This window comes from Carcharodon carcharias, chromosome 27 (genome assembly GCF_017639515.1).
Source record: "Carcharodon carcharias isolate sCarCar2 chromosome 27, sCarCar2.pri, whole genome shotgun sequence".
Lineage (NCBI taxonomy): Eukaryota > Metazoa > Chordata > Chondrichthyes > Lamniformes > Lamnidae > Carcharodon > Carcharodon carcharias.
This window is the reverse complement of record NC_054493.1, coordinates 8,036,474-8,061,286: the sequence shown is the minus strand read 5'-3', so window position 1 is coordinate 8,061,286 and position 24,813 is coordinate 8,036,474.

Sequence of the window (24,813 nt, the reverse complement as noted above, 5' to 3'; positions counted from 1 at the left end):
ACAAGGTCAGTGCTGAGGGAGTGCCGCACCGTTACACGGTCAGTGCTGAGGGAGTGCTGCACTGTTACACGGTCAGTGCTGAGGGAGCGCTGCACTGTTACACGGTCAGTGCTGAGTGAGTGCTGAATTGTTACACGGTCATTGCTTAGGGAGTGCCGCACTGTTACACGGTCATTGCTTAGGGAGTGCCGCACTGTTACACGGTCAGTGCTGAGGGAGTGCCGCACTGTTACACGGTCAGTGCTGAGGGAGGGCTGCACTGTTACACGGTCAGTGCTGAGGGAGTGCCGCAATGTTACACGGTCAGTGCTGAGGGAGTGCCGCACTGTTACATGGCCAGTGCTGAGTGAGTGCCGCACTGTTACATGGCCAGTGCTGAGTGAGTGCCGCACTGTTACATGGCCAGTGCTGAGTGAGTGCCGCTCTGTTACACGGTCAGTGCTGAGTGAGTGCCGCTCTGTTACACGGTCAGTGCTGAGGTAGTGCCGCTCTGTTTGGTCAGTACTGAGACAGTGCTGCCCTGTTCAACGGTTGCTGCTGTGAGAGTGCTGAACTGTTATACGGTCAGTGCTGAGGGAGTGCTGCACTGCTCCACGGTCAGTGCTGAAGGAGTGCCGCACTATTAAACGGTCTGTGCTGAGAGAGTGCCGCACTGTTACACGATCAGTGCTGAGGGAGTGCCGTACTTTTACCCGGTCAGTGCTGAGGGATTGCCGCACTGTTACATGGTCAGTGTTGAGGGAGTGCCGCACTGTTACACGGTCAGTGCTGAGGGAGTGCCGCTCTTTAACACGGTCAGTGCTGAGGGAGTGCCACACTGTTACACGGTCAGTGCTGAGGGTGTGCCGCACTGTTACACGGTCGATGATGAGGGAGTGCTGCACTGTTACACGGTCAGTGCTGAGGGAGTGCCGCACTGTTACACGGTCAGTGCTGAGGGAGGGCCGCACTGTTACGAGGTCAGTGCTGAGGGTGGGCCGCACTGTTTCACGGTCAGAGCTGATGGAGTGCCGCACTGTTACACGGTCAGTGCTGAGGGAGGGCCGCACTGTTACACGGTCAGAGCTGAGGGAGCGCCGCACTGTTACACGGTCAGTGCTGAGGGAGTGCCGCACTGTTACACGGTCAGTGTGAGGGAGCGCCGCACTGTTACACGGTCAGTGCTGAGGGAGGGCCGCACTGTTACACGGTCAGTGCTGAGGGAGTGCTGCACTGTTACACGGTCAGTGCTGAGGGAGTGCCGCTCTTTAACACGGTCAGTGCTGAGGGAGTGCCGCACTGTTACACGGTCAGTGCTGAGGGAGTGCCGCACTGTTACACGGTCGATGATGAGGGAGTGCCGCACTGTTACACGGTCAGTGCTGAGGGAGTGCCGCACTGTTACACGGTCAGTGCTGAGGGAGGGCCGCACTGTTACGAGGTCAGTGCTGAGGGTGGGCCGCACTGTTATACGGTCAGTTTTGTTTGAGGGAGGGCCGCACTGTTACACCGTCAGTGCTGAGGGAGGGCCGCACTGTTACACGGTCAGAGCTGAGGGAGTGTCGCACTGTTACACGGTCAGTGCTGAGGGAGGGCCGCACTGTTACACGGTCAGAGCTGAGGGAGCGCCGCACTGTTACACGGTCAGTGCTGAGGGAGTGCCGCACTGTTACACGGTCAGTGTGAGGGAGCGCCGCACTGTTACACGTTCAGTGCTGAGGGAGGGCCTCACTGTTACACGGTCAGTGCTGAGGGAGTGCTGCACTGTTACACGGTCAGTGCTGAGGGAGTGCCGCACTGTTACACGGTCAGTGCTGAGGGAGTGCCACACTGTTACACGGTCAGTGCTGAGGGGGTGCTGCACTGTTACACGGTCAGTACGGAGGGAGTGCTTCACTGTTACACGGCCCATAGAGGGAGTGCTTCACTGTTACACGGTCGATGATGAGGGAGTGCTGCACTGTTGCACGGTCAGTGCTGAGGGAGTGCCGCACTGTTACACGGTCAGTGCTGAGGGAGGGCCGCACTGTTACGAGGTCAGTGCTGATGGAGTGCCGCACTGTTACACGGTCAGTGCTGAGAGAGTGCTGCACTGTTACACGGTCAGTGCTGAGGGAGTGCCGCACTGTTACACGGTCAGTGCTGAGAGAGTGCTGCACTGTTACACGGTCAGTGTTGCGGGGTTGCTGCACTGTTACACTGTCAGTGCTGAGGGAGTGCTGAACTGTCACACGGTCAGTGCTGAGGGAGTGCTTCTCTGTTACACGGCCCATAGATGGAGTGCTGCTCTGTTACACGGCCCATTGAGGTAGTGCTGCACTGTTACACGGCCCATAGATGGAGTGCTGCACTGTTACACGGCCCATATAGGGAGTGCTGCACTGTTACCCGGTCTGTAGGGGGAATGCCACCCTGTTACATGGCCCATAGAGGGAGTGCTGCACTGTTACACGGCCCATTGAGGGAGTGCTGCACTGTTACACGGTCTGTAGAGGGAATGCCACACCTTTACACGTTCAGTGCTGAGGGAGTTCTGCACAATCCAGGGTCAGTGCTGATTACCTCCTGCAGTAACTACACCCCTCCCTATCTCTGTAACCTCCTCCAGCTCCTACACCCCTCCCTATATCTGTAACCTCCTCCAGCCCCTACACCCCTCCCTATCTCTGTAACCTCCTCCAGCTCCTACACCCCTCCCTATCTCTGTAACCTCCTCCAGCCCCTACAACCCTCCCTATCTCTGTAACCTCCTCCAGCCCCTACACCGCTCCCTATCTCTGTAACCTCCTCCAGCCCCTACACCCCTCCCTATCTCTGTAACCTCCTCCAGCCCCTACACCCCTCCCTATCTCTGTAACCTCTTCCAAGTCCAACAACCCTCCCTATCTCTGTAAATTCCTACAACCCTCCATATCTCTGTAAGCTCCTCCAGCCCATCAACCCTCTCTATCTCTGTAAACTCCTCCACCTCCTACAATGCTCCATATCTCTGTAATCTCCTCCAGCCCTAAATTCCTCCCTATCTCTGTAACCTCCTCCAGCTCCTACATCCCTCCCTATCTCTGTAACCTCCTCCAGCTCCTACATCCCTCCCTATCTCTGTAACCTCCTCCACCCCTACAATACTCCCTTTCTCTGTAACCTCCTCCAGCACCTACAACACTCCCTACCCCTATAAGATTCTCTAGTCCCAACAGCCCTCTCTATCCCTCTAACCTCCTCCAGCCCCGACAACCCTCCCTATCACTGTAACCTCCTCCTGCACCTTCAACTTTCCTTATCTCTATAAGCTTCTCTAGTCCCTACAACCCTCCCTGTCTCGGTAAGTTTCTCTAGTCCCTACACCCCTCTCTATCTCTGTAACCTCCTCCAGCCCCGACAACCCTCCATATCTCCGTATCCTCCTCCTGCACCTTCAACTTTCCTTATCTCTATAACCTCCTCCAGCCCCTACACCCCTTCCCATCCCTAAAACTTCCTCTAGCCTCTACAACCCTCCCTATCTCTATAACCTCCTCCATCCCCTGCAACCCTCTCTATCTCGGTAACCTCCTGCAGCCCCTAGTACCCTCCTTATCTCTGTAACCTCCTCCAGACCCTACACCCCTCCCTATCTCTGTAACCTCCTCCAGCCCCTACAACCCTCCCCATCTCTGTAACCTCCTCCAGTCCCTACAACCCTCCCCATCTCTGCAACCTCCTGCAGTCCGTACAACCTTCCCTATCTCTGTAACCTCCTGTAGCCTCTGCACCACTCCACACCCCTCTAACCTCCTCCAGCCCCTGCAACCCTCTGAGATCTCTGCTCTCCTCCAGTTCTGTTCTCTCAAATCCCCAATTTTTATCGCCCCACCATTGGAGGCTGTGCCTTCAGCTGCCTGGGGGCCCCAAGCTCTGGAATTCCCTCCTTAAATCCTCTCCGCACCTCCCTCTCTCTCTCTCTCTCTCTGTCCCTCTCTCCTCATTTAAGATGCTCCTTAAATCCTCCCTCTCTGACCAGGCTTTTGGTCTCTAGTCTGTAATAACTTGGTACGTGGCTTAGGGCCATTCTTGTTTGGTTATTGTTCCTGTCAAGCAGTTTGGATGTTTTGGTAATTTAATGATGAATATAATGAATGAGATGTCCTTCATGTCTCTCTTTCCCTGTCTGTGTATCTCTTTATCTCTTCCCCCCCACCTTTTCCTTTTTCTCCGTCTCTTTCCCCCTCTCTTTCTCTGTCTTTCTCCCTCCCTTTCTCCTTCCAATTCTCCCTGTCTTTCTCCTTCTCTTTCTCCCTCTCTATCTCCCTTCCTTTCCCCCTCCCTTTCTCCCTCTCTTACTCCACCTCTCTCTCATCTCTCTCTTTCTCCCTCTCTCTTTCTATTTCTTGCTTGCACTCGCTCTATCTATGGTCTGTAATAAAGACTGGATAATATACTGTTGGCTCCTGATTGGCGATGCTTGTCGATGGTTTACAGCACAACAGGGTTTCTGCATCCACATGAACCCAGGACACTGGGAAAGTCAATTTATTCAGTTAATGGTCCCACCTGAAAGACGGCGTCTCTGACAGTGCCACACTCCCTCGGCGCTGGCATCAGGGAGCGTCAACCTGGGTAAGAGGGAGCGCAGAGGGTTGACATTCAGCCCTTGCTTGGTCGAGGTCAGCACATACGAGCACACCAACAGGGAGCAGGAGTAGGCCATTCAGCCCCTCCAACCTGCTCCACCATTTAATAAGATCGTGGCTGATCTGATCGTAACCTGATCCCACCTCCCCCTCCGATAACCTGTCACCCCCTTGCTCACCAAGAGTCTATCCACCTCTACCTGAATAATATTCAAAGATTCTGTTTCCACTGCCTTTTTTATAAATTCATTCCTGCGATGTGGCTATCACTGGCCAGGCCGGCATTTATTACCCAGCCCTAATTGCCCCTTGTTCAGAGGGAACTTTAAGAGCCAACCACATTGCTGTGGGTCTGGAGTCACATGTAGACCAGACCAGGTAAGGAGGGCAGATTCCCTTTCCTAAAGGGACATTATTGAACCACATGGGGTTTTTACAACCATCGACAATGGGTTCAAGGTCATCTCTTAACTCCAGGTCTTTAGTCAATTCAAATTCCACCATCCTGCCGGGACAGGATTGGAAACCGGGTCCCCAAAGCGTCACCCTGGGTCTCTGGATCACCAGCTCTGAGGGAGAGAATCCCAAAGAACCTCCCTCCACCCGCCCTTCTGCATCTTTAATGTTCCAATAAGACAACCTCCTCTCGTTCTTCCAGACTCCCAATGGATATTGGCCCAGTCCTTCCTCATAGGATAACGTCCTCATAGAAACTAGGAGCAGGAGGAGGCCATTCAGCCCCCTCGAGCCTGCTCCAACATTCATCGTGATCATGGCTGATCTTCCAACTCAATAACCCGCTCTCGCTTTCTCCCCATACCCTCTGATCCCTTTAGCCCCAAGAGCTATATCTAACTCCTTCTTGAAAACATACAATGCTTAGGCCTCAACTACTTTCTGTGGTAACGCATCCCACAGGCTCACCACTCTCTGGGTAAAGACATTTCTCCTCATCTCAGCCCTGAATGGTCTACCCCATACCCACAGACTGTGACCCCCTGGTTCTGGACTCTTCCCCCCACCATCGGGAACATCCTTCCTGCATCTACCCTGTCTCGTCCTGTGAGGATTTTATAGGCCATCCCAGATGGTTTCGCACATTCACGACGAGGAGCGAGGCCTCCAGGGAGGAGGTGGGGGGTTCAGAGGGAGGGGGAGGGGGGAACTCTGGATGGACCTGGTTTCCCTGGGAGTTGGGTGAAGGTAAGTGGGGAAAGGTTTTATTCTGTCAGAACGCCAGATCAGGCGAAGGCTGAATTCAAACTGCACCAGGACAGAGTGAGTCAGTGCTGCACAAGATGGTAGCCGCGGGCGTGTGTGTGTCTGTGTGTGTGTGTGGGTGGGTGGGTGTGCATGTGGCAAAGTGTGGCGCCGAGAGTGGAGCTTCGGAGGCAACGAGAGCTGTGGTTCGAGGAGCTATCTTATCAATCACAGGACGCGGGCGTCACTGGTCGGGCCCAGCATTTATTGCCCGTCCCTAATTGCCCCCTTGAGAAGGTGGTGGGTGAGCTGCCTTCTTGAACCGCTGCAGTCCCTGTGGTGTAGGTACACCCACGGCGCTGTTAGGGAGGGAGTTCCAGGATTTTGTCCCCTATGTGGTGTAGCTGCACCCACAGCGCTGTTAGGGAGGGAGTTCCAGGATTTTGTCCCTGTGGTGTAGGTACACCCATAGCGCTGTTAGGGAGGGAGTTCCAGGATTTTGTCCCCTGTGTGGTGTAGGTACACCCACAGCGCTGTTAGGGAGGGAGTTCCAGGATTTTGTCCCCTGTGGTGTAGGTACACCCACAGCGCTGTTAGGGAGGGAGAACCAGGATTTTGTCCCCTGTGGTGTAGGTACACCCACAGCGCTGTTAGGGAGGGAGTTCCAGGATTTTGTCCCCTGTGGTGTAGGTACACCCACAGTGCTGTTAGGGAGGGAGTTCCAGGATTTTGTCCCCTGTGTGGTGTAGGTACACCCACAGCGCTGTTACGGAGGGAGTTCCAGGATTTTGTCCCCTGTGGTGTAGGTACACCCACAGCGCTGTTAGGAAGGGAGTTCCAGGATTTTGTCCCCTGTGGTGTAGGTACACCCACAGCGCTGTTAGGGAGGGAGTTCCAGGATTTGTCCCCTGTGGTGTAGGTACACCCACAGCGCTGTTAGGGAGGGAGTTCCAGGATTTTGTCCCCTGTGGTGTAGGTACACCCACGGCACTGTTAGGGAGGGAGTTCCAGGATTTTGACCCTGTGGTGTAGGTACACCCACAGCGCTGTTAGGGAGGGAGTTCCAGGATTTTGTCCCCTGTGTGGTGTAGGTACACCCACAGTGCTGTTAGGGAGGGAGTTCCAGGATTTTGTCCCCTGTGGTGTAGGTACACCCACAGCGCTGTTAGGGAGGGAGTTCCAGGATTTTGTCCCTGTGGTGTAGGTACACCCACAGCGCTGTTAGGGAGGGAGTTCCAGGATTTTGTCCCCTGTGGTGTAGGTACACCCACAGTGTTGTTAGGGAGGGAGTTCCAGGATTTTGTCCCCTGTGGTGTAGGTACACCCACAGCGCTGTTAGGGAGGGAGTTCCAGGATTTTGTCCCCTGTGGTGTAGGTACACCCACAGCGCTGTTAGGAAGGGAGTTCCAGGATTTTGTCCCCTGTGTGGTGTAGGTACACCCACAGCGCTGTTAGGGAGGGAGTTCCAGGATTTTGTCCCCTGTGTGGTGTAGGTACACCCACAGCGCTGTTAGGAAGGGAGTTCCAGGATTTTGTCCCCTGTGTGGTGTAGGTACACCCACAGTGCTGTTAGGGAGGGAGTTCCAGGATTTTGTCCCCTGTGGTGTAGGTACACCCACAGCGCTGGTAGGGAGGGAGTTCCAGGATTGTGACCCAGCGACAGTGAAGGAACGGCCGATATATTTCCAAGTCAGGATGGTGAGGGGCTCGGAGGGGGAACGTCCATAGCTCAAAGAGATGGAAATCAGGCAAAGCAGCTGTGGTGTAATTGAATGTTGGGGCAGCCTCGAGGGGCTGAATGGCCACATGCGGTACCTAATATTGTTAGACGGGGGATTGGCGGAGTTTAACGCATTTGGGTATTGAGTGTGCTATCATCCATTGTCTCTTTTAACACCCCATCGTTCTCTCTCTCCCTCTCTCTCCCTCTCCCTCTCTCTCTCTCTGCATTTGGGCTGAAGTGAAATCCCCCTGGAAGACCTCAGAAGACATCACGGAACTTTTGCCGCAGCTGAATCCTGCATTTCCCAAAAAGATGCATCCCGCTACCCAGTTGCATGAGCCAGGCAGCTCTCATGGTGTGGGAGCTCAGCCACCTCTTGGACACAGTGGGCTCAGGGCTCGGCGATGGGAAGCAGGAATGGAGGAAGGTCCTGCTCCAGCTGCGCTGCGAGGTCCCGTCCATAGGTCTGGCCATCAGGCAGACAGACAGACAGGCTGAGAGGGTACGACAGGCTTGTGGGGTGGATTCGGGGGCTGGCTGATGGAGCCAGAATCCGGTTCTCCCACACCCCTCTCTCTCTCTCTCTCTCTCTCTCTCTCTCTCTCCCTCTCTCTCTATCCGTCCCTCGGTCTCCCTCTCTCTCTCTCCCTCTCTCTCCTTCTCCCTCTCTCTCTCTCTCTCCCACACTCCGTCTGTCTCTCTCTCTCTCTATCTCTCTCACTCTCCCTCTCTCTCTCTCTCTCACACTCTCGCTCTGTCTACCTCCCTCTCTCTATGTCTCTCTCTCTCCCTCTCTCTCTATCCGTCCCTCGGTCTCCCTCTCTCTCCTTCTCCCTCTCTCTGTCTCCCACACTTTGTCTCTCTCTCTCTCTATCTCTCTCACTCTCCCTCTCTCTCTCTCTCTCTCACACTCTCGCTCTGTCTCCCTCCTTCTCTCTATGTCTCTCTTACTTGCTCTGTCTCCCTCCCTCTCTCTATGTCTCTCTCTCTCCCTCTCTCTCCCTCCCTCGGTCTCCCTCTCTCTCTCCCACATTCTGGCTCTCTCTCTCTATCTCTCTCACTCTCCCTCTCTATCTCTCCCTCTCTATCTCTCACTCTCTCTCTCACACTCTCTCTCTCTCTCTGCCTCTCTGTCTCTCTCTCTCACTCTCCCTATCTCTGTCTGCCTATCTATCTCTCTCCCTCTCTCTCTCTCTCTCACTCTTCCTCTCTCTATCTGCCTATCTCTGTCTCCCTCTCTCACTCTCCCTCTCTCTGTCTACCTCACTTTCTCTCTATGTCTCCCCTCTGTCAGTATCTGTCACTCTCTCTCACTCTCCCTATCTCTGTCTGCCTCTCTCTGTCTCCCTCTCTCACTCTCCCTTTCTCTATCTCTCCCCCTCTCTTGTCTCCCCCACTCTCTCGCTCTCCCTCTCTTTGTCTGCCTCTTTCTGTCTCCCTCTCTCTCACTCTCCCTATCTCTGTCTGCCTCTCTCTGTCTCCCTCTCTCACTCTCCCTTTCTCTATCTCTCCCCTCTCTTGTCTCCCCCACTCTCTTGTTCTCCCTCTCTCTGTCTGCCTCTTTCTGTCTCCCTCTCTCTCACTCTCCCTCTCTCTGTCTACCTCACTTTCTCTCTATGTCTCCCCTCTGTCAGTATCTGTCACTCTCTCTCACTCTCCCTATCTCTGTCTGCCTCTCTCTGTCTCCCTCTCTCACTCTCCCTTTCTCTATCTCTCCCCCTCTCTTGTCTCCCCCACTCTCTCGCTCTCCCTCTCTCTGTCTGCCTCTTTCTGTCTCCCTCTCTCTCACTCTCCCTATCTCTGTCTGCCTCTCTCTGTCTCCCTCTCTCACTCTCCCTTTCTCTATCTCTCCCCTCTCTTGTCTCCCCCACTCTCTTGTTCTCCCTCTCTCTGTCTGCCTCTTTCTGTCTCCCTCTCTCTCACTCTCCCTATCTTTGTCTGCCTCTCTCTGTCTCCCTCTCTCACCTTCCCTTTCTCTATCCCTCCCCCTCTCTCTGTCACCCTCAGTCTCTCACTCTCCCTCTCTCTGTCTGCCTCTTTCTGTCACTCTCTCACTCTCCGTCTCATTGTCTGCCTCACTCTGTCTCCCTCTCTCACTCTCCCTTTCTCTATCCCTCCCACTTTCTCTGTCTCCCTCACTCTCTCGCTCTCCCTCTCTCTGTCACCTTCTTTCTCTTTTTGTCTCTCTCTCTGTCTCTCTCTCACTTTGTCTCTGTCTTTGCCTCTCTCTCTCTCCCTCTCTCAGTCTCTGTCAATTTCTCTGTCACATTCTCTTTCTCTCTGTCTCTCTCTCTCCCTCTGTCTCTTTCACTCACTCTCTTACTCTTTCTCTCCATCTCTTTCTCTGTCTCACTCTCTCTGTCTCTGTCTTTCTCTAATTCCACTCTCTCTCTGTCTCTGTCTTTCTCTCACTCCAAACTATCCCTCTCTCTCCATCCCTCTGCCACTATCTTTCTCTCCTTCCCCCTCAATCTCTTCATATCCCTCTTTCCGCCTCTCTCGCTCCCTCCAACTCTGTCTCTCTCCATCCAGGTTTCCCCATCTCTCTCCCTGCTTCTCTTACTCCCTCTCTCTCTCTCTGATGGGATTGTCCAGGTGTTATTCTTTCTCTCTCTCTCACTGATGGGATTGTCCGGGTGTTACTCTCTCTCTCCCTCTCACTGATGGGATTGTCCAATTGTTATTCTCTCTCTCTCTGATGGGATTGTCTGGGAGTTATTATCTCTCTCTCTCCCTCTGATGGGATTGTCCGGGTGTCATTCTCTCTCTGATGGGATTGTCCAGGTGTTATTCTCTCTCTCTCTCTCTGATGGGATTGTCCGGGTGTTATTCTCTCTCTCTCTCTCTGATGGGATTGTCTGGGTGTTATTCTCTCTCTCTCTCTCTGATGGGATTGTCTGGGTGTTATTCTCTCTCTCTCTGTTGGGATTGTCCGGGTGTTATTCTCTCTCTCTGTTGGGATTGTCCGGATGTTATTCTCTCTCTCTCTGATGGGATTGTCCAGCTGTTATTCTCTCTCTCTCTCTCTCTCTCTCTGATGGGATTGTCCAGGTGTTATTCTCTCTCTGATAGGATTGTCCAGCTGTTATTCTCTCTCTCTGTCTCTGATGGGATTGTCCAGATGTTATTCTCTCTCTCTCTCTCTGATGGGATTGTCTGGGTGTTATTCTCTCTCTCTCTCTCTGATGGGATTTTCCGGGTGTTATTCTCTCTCTCTCTCTCTGATGGGAATGTCCAGGTGTTATTCTCTCTCTCTCTGATGGGATTGTCCGGCTGCTATTCTCTCTCTCTCTAATGGGATTGTCCGGGTGTTATTTTCTCTCTCTCTCTCTCTCTCTGATGGGATTGTCCGGCTGTTATTCTCTCTCTCTGATGGGAATGTCCGGTTGTTATTCTCCCTCTCTCTCTCTCTCTCTGATGGGATTGTCTGGGTGTTATTCTCTCTCTCTCTCTGATGGGATTGTCTGGGTGTTATTCTCTCTCTCTCTCTCTGTGATGGGATTGTCTGGGTGTTATTCTCTCTCTCTCTCTCTCTGATGGGATTGTCCGGGTGTTATTCTCTCTCTCTCTGATGGGATTGTCCGGGTGTTATTCTCTCTCTCTCTCTCTCTGATGGGATTGTCCGGCTGCTATTCTCTCTCTCTCTCTAATGGGACTGTCCGGGTGTTATTCTCTCTCTCTCTGATGGGAATGTCCGGGTGATATTCTCCCTCTCTCTCTCTCTGATGGGATTGTCCGGCTGCTATTCTCTCTCTCTCTCTCTGATGGGAATGTCTGGGTGTTATTCTCCCTCTCTCTCTCTCTCTGATGGGATTGTCCGGGTGTTATTCTCTCTCTCTCTGATGGGATTGTCCTGCTGTTATTCTCTCCCTCTCTCTCTGATGGGATTGTCCAGGTGTTATTCCCTCTCTCTCTCTGATGGGATTGTCCAGGTGTTATTCTCTCTCTGATAGGATTGTCCAGCTGTTATTCTCTCTCTCTCTCTCTGATGGGATTGTCCGGGTGTTATTCTCTCTCTCTCTGATGGGATTGTCCAGGTGTTAGTCTCTCTCTCTCTCTCTGATGGGATTGTCCAGGTGTTATTCTCTCTCTCTCTCTCTCTCTGATGGGATTGTCTGGGTGTTATTCTCTCTCTCTCTGGGATTGTCCGGGTGTTATTCTCTCTCTCTCTCTCTCTCTCTGTTGGGATTGTCTGGGTGTTATTCTCTCTCTCTCTCTCTCTGTGATGGGATTGTCTGGGTGTTATTCTCTCTCTCTCTCTGTTGGGATTGTCCAGGTGTTATTTTCTCTCTCTCTCTGATGGGATTGTCCGAGTGTTATTCTCTCTCTCTCTCTGATGGGGTTGTCCGGGTTTTATTCTCTCTCTCTCTGATGGGATTGTCCGGGTGTTATTCTCTCTCTCTCTCTCTCGGATGGGATTGTCCGGCTGTTATTCTCTCTCTCTCTCTGATGGGAATGTCCGGGTGTTATTCTCCCTCTCTGTCTCTCTCTGATGTGATTGTCTGGGTGTTATTTTCTCTCTCTCTCTCTCTGATGGGATTGTCCGGCTGTTATTCTCTCTCTCTCTCTGATGGGAATGTCCGGGTGTTATTCTCCCTCTCTCTCTCTCTCTGATGGGATTGTCCGGCTGCTATTCTCTCTCTCACTCTCTGATGGGAATGTCCGGGTGTTATTCCCTCTCTCTCTCTCTCTGATGGGATTGTCCGGCTGCTATTCTCTCTCTCTCTCTCTGATGGGATTGTCCAGGTGTTATTCCCTCTCTCTCTCTCTGATGGGATTGTCCAGGTGTTATTCTCTCTCTCTCTGATAGGATTGTCCAGGTGTTATTCTCTCTCTCTCTGATGGGATTGTCCGGGTGTTATTCTCTCTCTCTCTCTGATGGGATTGTCCAGGTGCTATTCCCTCTCTCTCTCTCTGATGGGATTGTCCAGGTGTTATTCCCTCTCTCTCTCTCTGATGGGATTGTCCAGGTGCTATTCCCTCTCTCTCTCTCTGATGGGATTGTCCAGGTGTTATTCTCTCTCTCTCTCTCTGATGGGATTGTCTGGGTGTTATTCTCTCTCTCTCTCTCTCTGATGGGATTGTCTGGGTGTTATTCTCTCTCTCTCTCTCTCTGATGGGATTGTCCGGGTGTTATTTTCTCTCTCTCTCTCTCTCTCTGATGGGATTGTCCGGCTGTTATTCTCTCTCTCTGATGGGAATGTCCGGTTGTTATTCTCCCTCTCTCTCTCTCTCTCTGATGGGATTGTCTGGGTGTTATTCTCTCTCTCTCTCTGATGGGATTGTCTGGGTGTTATTCTCTCTCTCTCTCTCTGTGATGGGATTGTCTGGGTGTTATTCTCTCTCTCGCTCTCTCTGATGGGATTGTCCGGGTGTTATTCTCTCTCTCTCTGATGGGATTGTCCGGGTGTTATTCTCTCTCTCTCTCTCTCTGATGGGATTGTCCGGCTGCTATTCTCTCTCTCTCTCTAATGGGACTGTCCGGGTGTTATTCTCTCTCTCTCTGATGGGAATGTCCGGGTGATATTCTCCCTCTCTCTCTCTCTGATGGGATTGTCCGGCTGCTATTCTCTCTCTCTCTCTCTGATGGGAATGTCTGGGTGTTATTCTCCCTCTCTCTCTCTCTCTGATGGGATTGTCCGGGTGTTATTCTCTCTCTCTCTGATGGGATTGTCCAGCTGTTATTCTCTCCCTCTCTCTCTCTGATGGGATTGTCCAGGTGTTATTCTCTCTCTGATAGGATTGTCCAGCTGTTATTCTCTCTCTCTCTCTCTGATGGGATTGTCCGGGTGTTATTCTCTCTCTCTCTGATGGGATTGTCCAGGTGTTAGTCTCTCTCTCTCTCTCTGATGGGATTGTCCAGGTGTTATTCTCTCTCTCTCTCTGATGGGATTGTCTGAGTGTTATTCTCTCTCTCTCTGATGGGATTGTCCGGGTGTTATTCTCTCTCTCTCTCTCTCTCTCTGTTGGGATTGTCCGGGTGTTATTCTCTCTCTCTCTCTGATGGGGTTGTCCGGGTTTTATTCTCTCTCTCTCTGATGGGATTGTCCGGGTGTTATTCTCTCTCTCTCTCTCTCGGATGGGATTGTCCGGCTGTTATTCTCTCTCTCTCTCTGATGGGAATGTCCGGGTGTTATTCTCCCTCTCTGTCTCTCTCTGATGTGATTGTCTGGGTGTTATTCTCTCTCTCTCTCTCTCTGATGGGATTGTCCGGCTGTTATTCTCTCTCTCTCTCTGATGGGACTGTCCGGGTGTTATTCTCCCTCTCTCTCTCTCTCTGATGGGATTGTCCGGCTGCTATTCTCTCTCTCACTCTCTGATGGGAATGTCCGGGTGTTATTCCCTCTCTCTCTCTCTCTGATGGGATTGTCCGGCTGCTATTCTCTCTCTCTCTCTCTGATGGGATTGTCCAGGTGTTATTCCCTCTCTCTCTCTCTGATGGGATTGTCCAGGTGTTATTCTCTCTCTCTCTGATAGGATTGTCCAGGTGTTATTCTCTCTCTCTCTGATGGGATTGTCCGGGTGTTATTCTCTCTCTCTCTCTGATGGGATTGTCCAGGTGCTATTCCCTCTCTCTCTCTCTGATGGGATTGTCCGGCTGCTATTCTCTCTCTCTCTCTAATGGGACTGTCCGGGTGTTATTCTCTCTCTCTCTGATGGGAATGTCCGGGTGATATTCTCCCTCTCTCTCTCTCTGATGGGATTGTCCGGCTGCTATTCTCTCTCTCTCTCTCTGATGGGAATGTCTGGGTGTTATTCTCCCTCTCTCTCTCTCTCTGATGGGATTGTCCGGGTGTTATTCTCTCTCTCTCTGATGGGATTGTCCAGCTGTTATTCTCTCCCTCTCTCTCTGATGGGATTGTCCAGGTGTTATTCCCTCTCTCTCTCTGATGGGATTGTCCAGGTGTTATTCTCTCTCTGATAGGATTGTCCAGCTGTTATTCTCTCTCTCTCTCTCTGATGGGATTGTCCGGGTGTTATTCTCTCTCTCTCTGATGGGATTGTCCAGGTGTTAGTCTCTCTCTCTCTCTCTGATGGGATTGTCCAGGTGTTATTCTCTCTCTCTCTCTCTCTCTGATGGGATTGTCTGAGTGTTATTCTCTCTCTCTCTGATGGGATTGTCCGGGTGTTATTCTCTCTCTCTCTCTCTCTCTCTGTTGGGATTGTCTGGGTGTTATTCTCTCTCTCTCTCTCTGTGATGGGATTGTCTGGGTGTTATTCTCTCTCTCTCTCTGTTGGGATTGTCCAGGTGTTATTTTCTCTCTCTCTCTGATGGGATTGTCCGAGTGTTATTCTCTCTCTCTCTCTGATGGGGTTGTCCGGGTTTTATTCTCTCTCTCTCTGATGGGATTGTCCGGGTGTTATTCTCTCTCTCTCTCTCTCGGATGGGATTGTCCGGCTGTTATTCTCTCTCTCTCTCTGATGGGAATGTCCGGGTGTTATTCTCCCTCTCTGTCTCTCTCTGATGTGATTGTCTGGGTGTTATTCTCTCTCTCTCTCTCTCTGATGGGATTGTCCGGCTGTTATTCTCTCTCTCTCTCTGATGGGAATGTCCGGGTGTTATTCTCCCTCTCTCTCTCTCTCTGATGGGATTGTCCGGCTGCTATTCTCTCTCTCACTCTCTGATGGGAATGTCCGGGTGTTATTCCCTCTCTCTCTCTCTCTGATGGGATTGTCCGGCTGCTATTCTCTCTCTCTCTCTCTGATGGGATTGTCCAGGTGTTATTCCCTCTCTCTCTCTCTGATGGGATTGTCCAGGTGTTATTCTCTCTCTCTCTGATAGGATTGTCCAGGTGTTATTCCCTCTCTCTCTGATGGGATTGTCCGGCTGCTATTCTCTCTCTCTCTCTCTGATGGGATTGTCCGGGTGTTATTCTCTCTCTCTCTCTGATGGGATTGTCCAGGTGCTATTCCCTCTCTCTCTCTCTGATAGGATTGTCCAGGTGTTATTCTCTCTCTCTCTGATGGGATTGTCCGGGTGTTATTCTCTCTCTCTCTCTGATGGGATTGTCCAGGTGCTATTCCCTCTCTCTCTCTCTGATGGGATTGTCCAGGTGTTATTCCCTCTCTCTCTCTCTGATGGGATTGTCCAGGTGCTATTCCGTCTCTCTCTCTCTGATGGGATTGTCCAGGTGTTATTCTCTCTCTCTCTCTCTGATGGGATTGTCTGGGTGTTATTCTCTCTCTCTCTCTCTCTGATGGGATTGTCTGGGTGTTATTCTCTCTCTCTCTCTCTCTGATGGGATTGTCCGGGTGTTATTCTCTCTCTCTCTGATGGGATTGTCCGGGTGTTATTCTCTCTCTCTCTCTCTCTGATGGGATTGTCCGGGTGTTATTCTCTTTCTCTCTGATGGGATTGTCTGGGTGTTATTCTCTTTTTCTCTCTCCCTTTCCAGAGATTCCCCAGCTGGATCTCCTCTCTGTCAGATGGTGATCAGCCCTCTTCTTCCATCACTCCTTACCTTTTGGTTGTTTGTGACTGAATTGGACTGTCCTACCCTGCAGCTGTGCCCTGGTGAAGAGTGCCTTTGAGAGCCACAGGATTAGTGATATCTTCCACCGGATCTTTTACGTCCGTGTTCAGTTTGATGTGTTTCAATACTGGCTCAACTTGGCTCCTGTCAATTTGACTGGCATCCTTGAGCTGGTCTGAGTGCCCATTCAATAGACAGAGAGCACCTTCAGCACAATTCATTGTATTCTGAGTTCACGTTTGGGGTCCACATGACTCTTCATCAGAGCTAAACAGAAATAGAAATGAGATGAAATATGAGCTGTTTGAGCAGTGTAGGATAGAGGGCCCTCGATTCAGCTCCACCTGTCCCAGACCACTCAAACTGCTGAAATTTCACCTCTTTTCTATTTCTCTTTAGTTCTGTTGAAGAGTCATACAGACTCGAAACGTTAACTGTGTCCCCCTCCGCAGATGCTGTCAGACCTGCTCAGTTTTTCCAGCTATTTATGTTTTTGTTTTAAATTTCCAGCATCCGCAGTATTTTGCTTTCATCACTGTGTTCAGTTTTACTCTGTATCTAACCCCGTGCTGTACCTGTCCTGGGAGTGTTTGATGGGGACAGTGTAGAGTGTGTTTTACTCTGTATCTAACCCCGTGCTGTACCTGTCCTGGGAGTGTTTGATGGGGACGGTGTAGAGGGAGATTTACTCTGTATCTAACCCCGTGCTGTACCTGTCCTAGGAGTGTTTGATGTGGACAGTGTAGAGGGAGATTTACTCTGTATCTAACCCCGTGCTGTACCTGTCCTAGGAGTGTTTGATGTGGACAGTGTAGAGGGAGCTTTACTCTGTACCTAACCCCATGCTGTACCTGTCCTGGGAGTGTTTGATGGGGACAGTGCAGAGGGAACTTTACTCTGTATCTAACCCTGTGTCGTACCTGTCCTGGGAGTGTTTTATGGGGACAGTGTAGAGGGAGCTTTACCCTTTAACTAACGCCATGATGTAACTGCCCAGGGAGTGTTTTAGGAGTCCATGCATTTCACTTCCTCTGTTTTCATGTGGTTTGTTAACTCTGTGGATCGTTCTGGAATATTAGTGGGTTTTTTTGGTTTTTATTTCTTCCTCTTTCAGTTCTCGTCTACATTTAATGAAGTGCTCCAGCACCAAGTTATGCAATCCAATCGTTTCATCATGTTTTCACCCTGAATATCCCCTGTTGCGTCAAGTCTCTCTCGCCGGAATGACTGGACATGTGCCTTGCAATGGGGCCTAATGGCTCTTTCTCTCTCCTTTTCTCTCTCTCTCAACCCTCCCTCCACTTTCTTCTCTTTCTGTCTGCCTTTGCCGAGTTTTTGGTTTGGCCTTTATTTTCTGGACAGTTTCTTCGCCAGGAATGGTAAACTTTATTGACAGGGTTCAGCAGCAGTTACACACTTCTATCAAGCATCGCAACTCGACGCAAAGCTCCATCCCTCAGGTTACCTGCTTCGGGGTTTTGTTTACACTGTCATCCGATGGCTAGTCAACATCCCATCAGTCTTAAAGCTTCCTTTCCTTTATTCCTCAAAGCTACAGTTGCTAAAGTTTTCTCTCCTGCCTCTCTGCCTGTCTCTGTGTGTACATGTATGTGTGTGTCTCTCCCTCTTGCTTGTCTCTTTCCGTCTCTCTTTCTCTGCTTCTATCTCTCGCTGATTCTCAGCCTCACCTTTCTCTCTCTCTCTCTCCCAGTCCCAGTCTTGCTCTCTCTCTTTTTACACCTCTCTTGCTCTCTTTCTCCTGCTCTCTGCCTCCCTCTCCCTCTGTTTCTTGCTGTCTTGTTATCTCTGGCTCCCTCTCAGGTTCACTCGCTCGGTCTCTCTCACTCTCTCTCTTTCTCTCTATCTCTGTCACTCTCTCTCTCTCTGTTCCTCAGGGCAGTGTCCTCATCCCAACCATCTTTAGTTGCTTCATCAATGACCTTCCTTCCATCATAAGGTCAGAAGTGGGGATGTTCGCTGATGATTGCACAATGTTCAGCTCCATTCGCGACTCCTCAGATACTGAAGCAGTCCATGTCCAAATGCAGCAAGATCTGGACAATATGCAGGCTCGGGGCTGACAAGTGGCAAGTAACATTCACACCACGCAAGTGTCTAGCAACGACCATCTCCAACAAGAGAGAATCTAACCATTGCCCGCCCCCTTGATATTCAATGGCATTACCATCACTGAATCCCCCACTATCAACATCCTGGGGGTTACCATTGACCAGAAACTGAACTGGACTAGCCATATAAATACTGTGGCTACAAGAGCAGTTCAGAGGCTGGGAATCCTGTGGAGAGTCACTCACCTCCTGTCTCCCCCCAAAGCCTGTCCACCATCTACAAGACACAAGTCAGGAGTCCGATGGGACACTCCCCAGTTGCCTGGATGAGTTGCAGCTCCCACAACACTCAAGAAGCTCGACACCGTCCAGGACAAAGCAGCCCCGCTCGATCGGCACCCCATCCACAAACATTCACTCCCTACACCACCGACGCACAGCAGCAGCAGTGTGTGTATCATCTACAAGATGCACTGCAGGAATTCACCAAGGCTCCTTCGACAGCGCCGCCCAAACCCACGACTGCTACCATCTAGAACAAACAGATCAGCCATGATCTTATTGAAAGGTGGGGAAGTCTCGAGGGGCTGAATGGCCTGCTCCTAATCCTATTTTGTTGATGTTCGTATATAAGCAGAAGGTAGGGATAAATGGGAGGGGGAGGGTTTCTGATTGGAATGCGGTAACTAGTGGACTGCCGCAGGGATCAATGATTTGGCTTCAAGTATTTAACATCCACCCATCAGAGACTGACCAAACATAAGCTGGCAAAGTTTGCCAATAACACCAAGATAATTAGGGAAGTAAGTGGTTGAGAGTTAAGTGAGTGGGCAAAAATTTGGCAAATGGAATATGACATGGGAAAATGTCAACTTAGGGCAGACACATGGGGAACACCCACCGCCTGGAAGTTGCCCTCCGAGCCCCTCACCATCCTGACTTGGAAATATATCGGCCGCTACTTCACTGTCGCTGGGTCAAAATCCTGGAACTCCCTCCCTAACAGCGCTGTGGGTGTACCTACACCACAGGGACAAAATCCTGGAACTCCCTCCCAAACAGTGCTGTGGGTGTACCTACACTACAGGGGACAAAATCTTGGAACTCCCTCCCTAACAGCGCTGTGGGTGTACCTACACCACACGGACAAAATCTGGAACTCCCTCCCAAACAGTGCTGTGGGTGTACCTACACCACAGGGACAAAATCCTGGAACTCCCTCCCTAACAGCACTGTGGGTGTACCTACAGCACACAGGGGACAAAATCCTGGAACTCCCTCCCTAACAGCACTGTGGGTGTACCTACACCACACAGGGGACAAAATCCTGGAACTCCCTCCCTAACAGCGCTGTGGGTGTACCTACAGCACACAGGGGACAAAATCCTGGAACTCCCTCCCTAACAGCGCTGTGGGTGTACCTACACCACAGGGGACAAAATCCTGGAACTCCCTCCCTAACAGCACTGTGGGTGTACCTACACCACACAGAGGACAAAATCCTGGAACTCCCTCCCTAACAGCGCTGTGGGTGTACCTACACCACAGAGGACAAAATCCTGGAACTCCCTCCCTAACAGCACTGTGGGTGTACCTACACCACAGGGGACAAAATCCTGGAACTCCCTCCCTAACAGCACCGTGGGTGTGCCTACACCACAGGGACTGCAGCGGTTCATGGAGGGATCTCACCTACCACCTTCTCAAGGGGGCAATTAGGGGTGGGTAATAAATGCTGGGCCCCGCCAGCGGTGCCCACAACCCCGTGAACGAATATGTAAAAAAGAATTACACCTCCCCGCCCACCCCACCACCCCCCTCCCCGCAAACCCGCCCAAAACTTTCCCGGCTGGGCTCCTTGTCTCTCTCCAGCAGAGGGCAGCAGAGACCAGCCCCGGGGACCGCCGACCGTTGAGTGCCGGCTTCCCAGCCAAGGCCAGCAGGGGGCAGAAGGAACCCAAGGTGGCGGAGCCTCCCTGAAGAGCCAGCCCCTCGCCACCAACCCCCACCCCCACCCCCCACCCCCCACCTCTGAAAACCCCCTCGGGTTGAGTCCTCTCCCCCTCCCCCGCCCACACTGCCCTGTCGAACTTCACTCCGAACCCCCAGCCCCCTTCAGCGCAGCCCCTCCTCAAGCCTGCCCCCGGGGCCTTGGCGAATCGGGCAAGAGTCCATTCAGCCCCTCTTCCACGCCCGTCCCCATTGGGCCGATCTAGGCCTCAGCTTCATTTCCCGCCTTCGGTGACCCCTGGGGTCAACCGGTTCTCAGCCTTGACGCGGGTAGGGATATTTTTAACTCCCCCAACCCCTCACCACCCACCCCCAACACCGTCCGGCAGCCGGACCTTGTCAAGGGAGAGACTCCTGACCTCAATTTCCAAGCCTTTGTCCCGTTCGCCCCCACCCCCCTCCGCGACCCCTGACCTCAAACGCCTTGGCCTGCTCGCCCTTTGACCTACAGGACTGAAGCGCTCCCCCCTCCACACACCACCCCCCCCCCACCCCCCACCACACCCCGATTCACTTCCCTTCCTTCGCAGCCAGCGACACGAGGCAGTGGCACATTGGGGGCGGTGGGGGGGAGGGGGAGGCGGGGGAGGGGTGGGACTATTTGACCCAGCAGAGCCCCTCTACCCCACGAGCTGGTGGTTTTAGGTGTTGTCCGTGGGCTGCAATCTAACCCTGAGCCAGAAGGCCTTGGGGCCGGGTTTCGCTCTCGCTGTGTGTGGGTTGGGGGGAGGTTGAGGGGTGGCGGGAGGGGGTGGTCCTTGCTTTGCAGGAATTAGCCCCCTGGCGGTGCTCACCGCTCCGTGAAAGGCTTTGCCTCGTGCCTCTCAAACCCGCTGCGCCGGCACAACCGACTCGCCCACAGACCGAGTACAGCCCGCTGAGGGGCTGAATGGCCTCCTACTGGGGGCCCCCCCCACCCCCCCCCCGCCTTCCGGGTTTCTTCCGATGTAGACCACGGGGTCGTTCATAACCCAGCAGGGGCGGGTGTCTCAGCCAGGGAAACAGCACCTACGACAGTGCGGCTCTCCCTCAGCACTGACCCTCCGACAGTGTGTCTCTCCCTCAGTACTGACCCTCCGACAGTGCGGCTCTCCCTCAGTACTGACCCTCCGACAGTGCGGCTCTCCCTCAGCACTGACCCTCCGACAGTGCGGCTCTCCCTCAGCACTGACCCTCGACAGTGCGGCTCTCCCTCAGCACTGACCCTCCGACAGTGCGGCTCTCCCTCAGCACTGACCCTCCGACAGTGCGGCTCTCCCTCAGCACTGACCCTCCGACAGTGCGGCTCTCCCTCAGCACTGACCCTCCGACAGTGCGGCTCTCCCTCAGCACTGACCCTCCGACAGTGCGGATCTCCCTCAGCACTGACCCTCCGACAGTGCGGCTCTCCCTCAGCACTGACCCTCCGACAGTGCGGCGCTCCCTCAGCACTGACCCTCCGACAGTGCGGCTCTCCCTCAGCACTGACCCTCCGACAGTGCGGCTCTCCCTCAGCACTGACCCTCCGACAGTGCGGCTCTCCCTCAGCACTGACCCTCCGACAGTGCGGCTCTCCCTCAGCACTGACCCTCCGACAGTGCGGCTCTCCCTCAGCACTGACCCTCCGACAGTGCGGCTCTCCCTCAGCACTGACCCTCCGACAGTGCGGCTCTCCCTCAGCACTGACCCTCCGACAGTGCGGCTCTCCCTCAGCACTGACCCTCCGACAGTGCGGATCTCCCTCGGCACTGACCCTCCGACAGTGCGGCTCTCCCTCAGCACTGACCCTCCGACAGTGCGGCTCTCCCTCAGCACTGACCCTCCGACAGTGCGGCTCTCCCTCGGCACTGACCCTCCGACAGTGCGGCTCTCCCTCGGCACTGACCCTCCGACAGTGCGGCTCTCCCTCAGCACTGACCCTCCGGCAGTGCGGCACCCTCTCAGCGCTGATCCTCCGACAATGTGGCTGTCCCTCAGCACTGACCCTCCGACAGTGCGGCTCTCCCTCAGCACTGACCCTCCGACAGTGAGGATCTCCCTCGGCACTGACCCTCCGACAGTGCGGCTCTCCCTCAGCACTGACCCTCCGACAGTGCGGTGTCACACAGCTCTGGGGGGGCCAGTCCAGAGGGAGCGCTGCGCTAGCAGAAGCTCTAACATTCAAAGTGAGACTATAACCCTTGACTGACCCTCGGGTGGATGTGAGAGATCGGCTGGGGAGTGCCAGGAGCAGGGAGGGGGACATTATCCCCAGCGTCTTTGCACCAGTATGCATCCATCCTTTCTCAAATATCGGAGCACTCGATGGGCTGGGCTCTGGGATCTTGCTGTCCCCCTTGGCTCAGGACCCAATGAGCACGTGGCACTTCGAGTTAACTCGCACTGATCAGATTCTGCAGCGTTGGGATAATTGAATAGTTTCAAACCCCCCTCCCCCCACAAAGATCTCCGCAGACCCCCACCCCCCCACCCCACTACATCCTCCTGATTGAACGTCCTCATGTCGGTATTCCTGCCTCGTCTCCAGACTCTGATCCCACTTGACAGCACCTGGAAGTCACATCATCTGAACCTGCCGGGGGGTAGGGGAGCGACGCTAACTGGCTGTGGGTAGTTGGGGGTGGGTTAGGGATGTGGGGAGCCACAGGATTGTGACTTTAGCTCTGACATCGTTCAACCATCCCAGCGAGGGCATCCTTAACCCCTTCGGAGCGATCGGTTAGCCTGTTCCTGATTGCAGATTAACCCACGCACTCCCAGCCTCTCCCCCGGTTACAGGCACTGGGCTGTCTGTTCGCTGTCAGAGATTAACCCACGCACTCCCACCCTCTCCCCCAGTTACAGGCACTGGGCTGTCTGTTCGCTGTCAGAGATTAACCCACGCACTTCCAACCTCTCCCCCGGTTACAGGCACTGGGCTGTCTGTTCCCTGTCAGAGATTAACCCGCGCACTCCCACCCTCTCCCCCAGTTACAGGCACTGGGCTGTCTGTTCGCTGTCAGAGATTAACCCACGCACTCCCAACCTCTCCCCCGGTTACAGGCACTGGGCTGTCTGTTCCCTGTCAGAGATTAACCCGCGCACTCCCACCCTCTCCCCCAGTTACAGGCACTGGGCTGTCTGTTCGCTGTCAGAGATTAACCCGCGCACTCCCAGCCTCTCCCCCGGTTACAGGCACTGGGCTGTCTGTTCGCTGTCAGAGATTAACCCGCGCACTCCCAGCCTCTCCCCCGGTTACAGGCACTGGGCTGTCTGTTCGCTGTCAGAGATTAACCCGCGCACTCCCAGCCTCTCCCCCGGTTACAGGCACTGGGCTGTCTGTTCGCTGTCAGAGATTAACCCGCGCACTCCCAGCCTCTCCCCCAGGTTACAGGCACTGGGCTGTCTGTTCGCTGTCAGAGATTAACCCGCGCACTCCCACCCTCTCCCCCGGTTACAGGCACTGGGCTGTCTGTTCGCTGTCAGAGATTAACCCGCGCACTCCCACCCTCTCCCCCAGTTACAGGCACTGGGCTGTCTGTTCGCTGTCAGAGATTAACCCGCGCACTCCCACCCTCTCCCCCGGTTACAGGCACTGGGCTGTCTGTTCGCTGTCAGAGATTAACCCGAGCACTCCCACCCTCTCCCCCAGTTACAGGCACTGGAGATCCTGGTCCATATAAGTGATTAACCCTCTCACTCCCCTCTCCCCCAGTTACAGACAGAGGGCAGCCTATTCCCCAATGGAGATTAAGGCTCTCACTCCCCCTCGTACCAGTTACAAACGCTGGGGTGCCTGTTTCCGACTGGAGATTAACACTCTCACTTCCCTCTCTTCGAGTCACAGACGTCAGGCAGCCTGTTCCCTTTCCGAAATTAACACTCTCACTTCCCCTCTCGCCAGTTACAGACACTGCTCAGCCTCTTCCCTGTCGGAGATTAACCCCCTGGCTCCCCCTCATCCCAGTTATAGACACTGGGCAGCCTGTTCTCTATCGGAGATAACCCACGCACTCCCCCTCTCCTCTAGTTACAGACAACGGGCAGCCTGTTGTGTACCAGGATTAGCCCTCACTCCCTCTCTCCCCAAGTTCCAAACACCATGTTCCCTTTCGGAGATTAGTCCTCGCAATCCCAACTCCGCCAGTTACAGACACCGGGCAGCCTGTTCCCTGTTGGCAATTAACCCTCTCACTCCCCCTGTCCCCCGGTTACAGACACCGGGCAGCCTGTTCCCTATGGGAGATTAACCCTCTCACTCCCCCCTCTCCCTGAGTTACAGACACCGGGCAGCCTGTGCCCTATCAGAGATTAACCCTCTCACTCCCCCTGTCCCCCGGTTACAGACACCGGGCTGCCTGTTCCCTATCAGAGATTAACCCTCTCACTCCCCCCTCTCCCCCGGTTACAGACACCGGGCAGCCTGTTCCCTATCAGAGATTAACCCTCTCACTCCCCCCTCTCCCCCGGTTACAGACACCGGGCAGCCTGTTCCCCTATGGGAGATTAACCATCTCACTCCCCCTGACCCCCGGTTACAGACACCGGGCAGCCTGTTCCCTGTTGGCAATTAACCCTCTCACTCCCCCCTCTCCCCCGGTTACAGACACCGGGCAGCCTGTTCCCCTGTTGGCAATTAACCCTCTCACTCCCCCTGTCCCCCGGTTACAGACACCGGGCAGCCTGTTCCCTATCGGAGATTAACCCTCTCACTCCCCCCTCTCCCCGAGTTACAGACACCGGGCAGCCTGTTCCCTATCAGAGATTAACCCTCTCACTCTCCCTGTCCC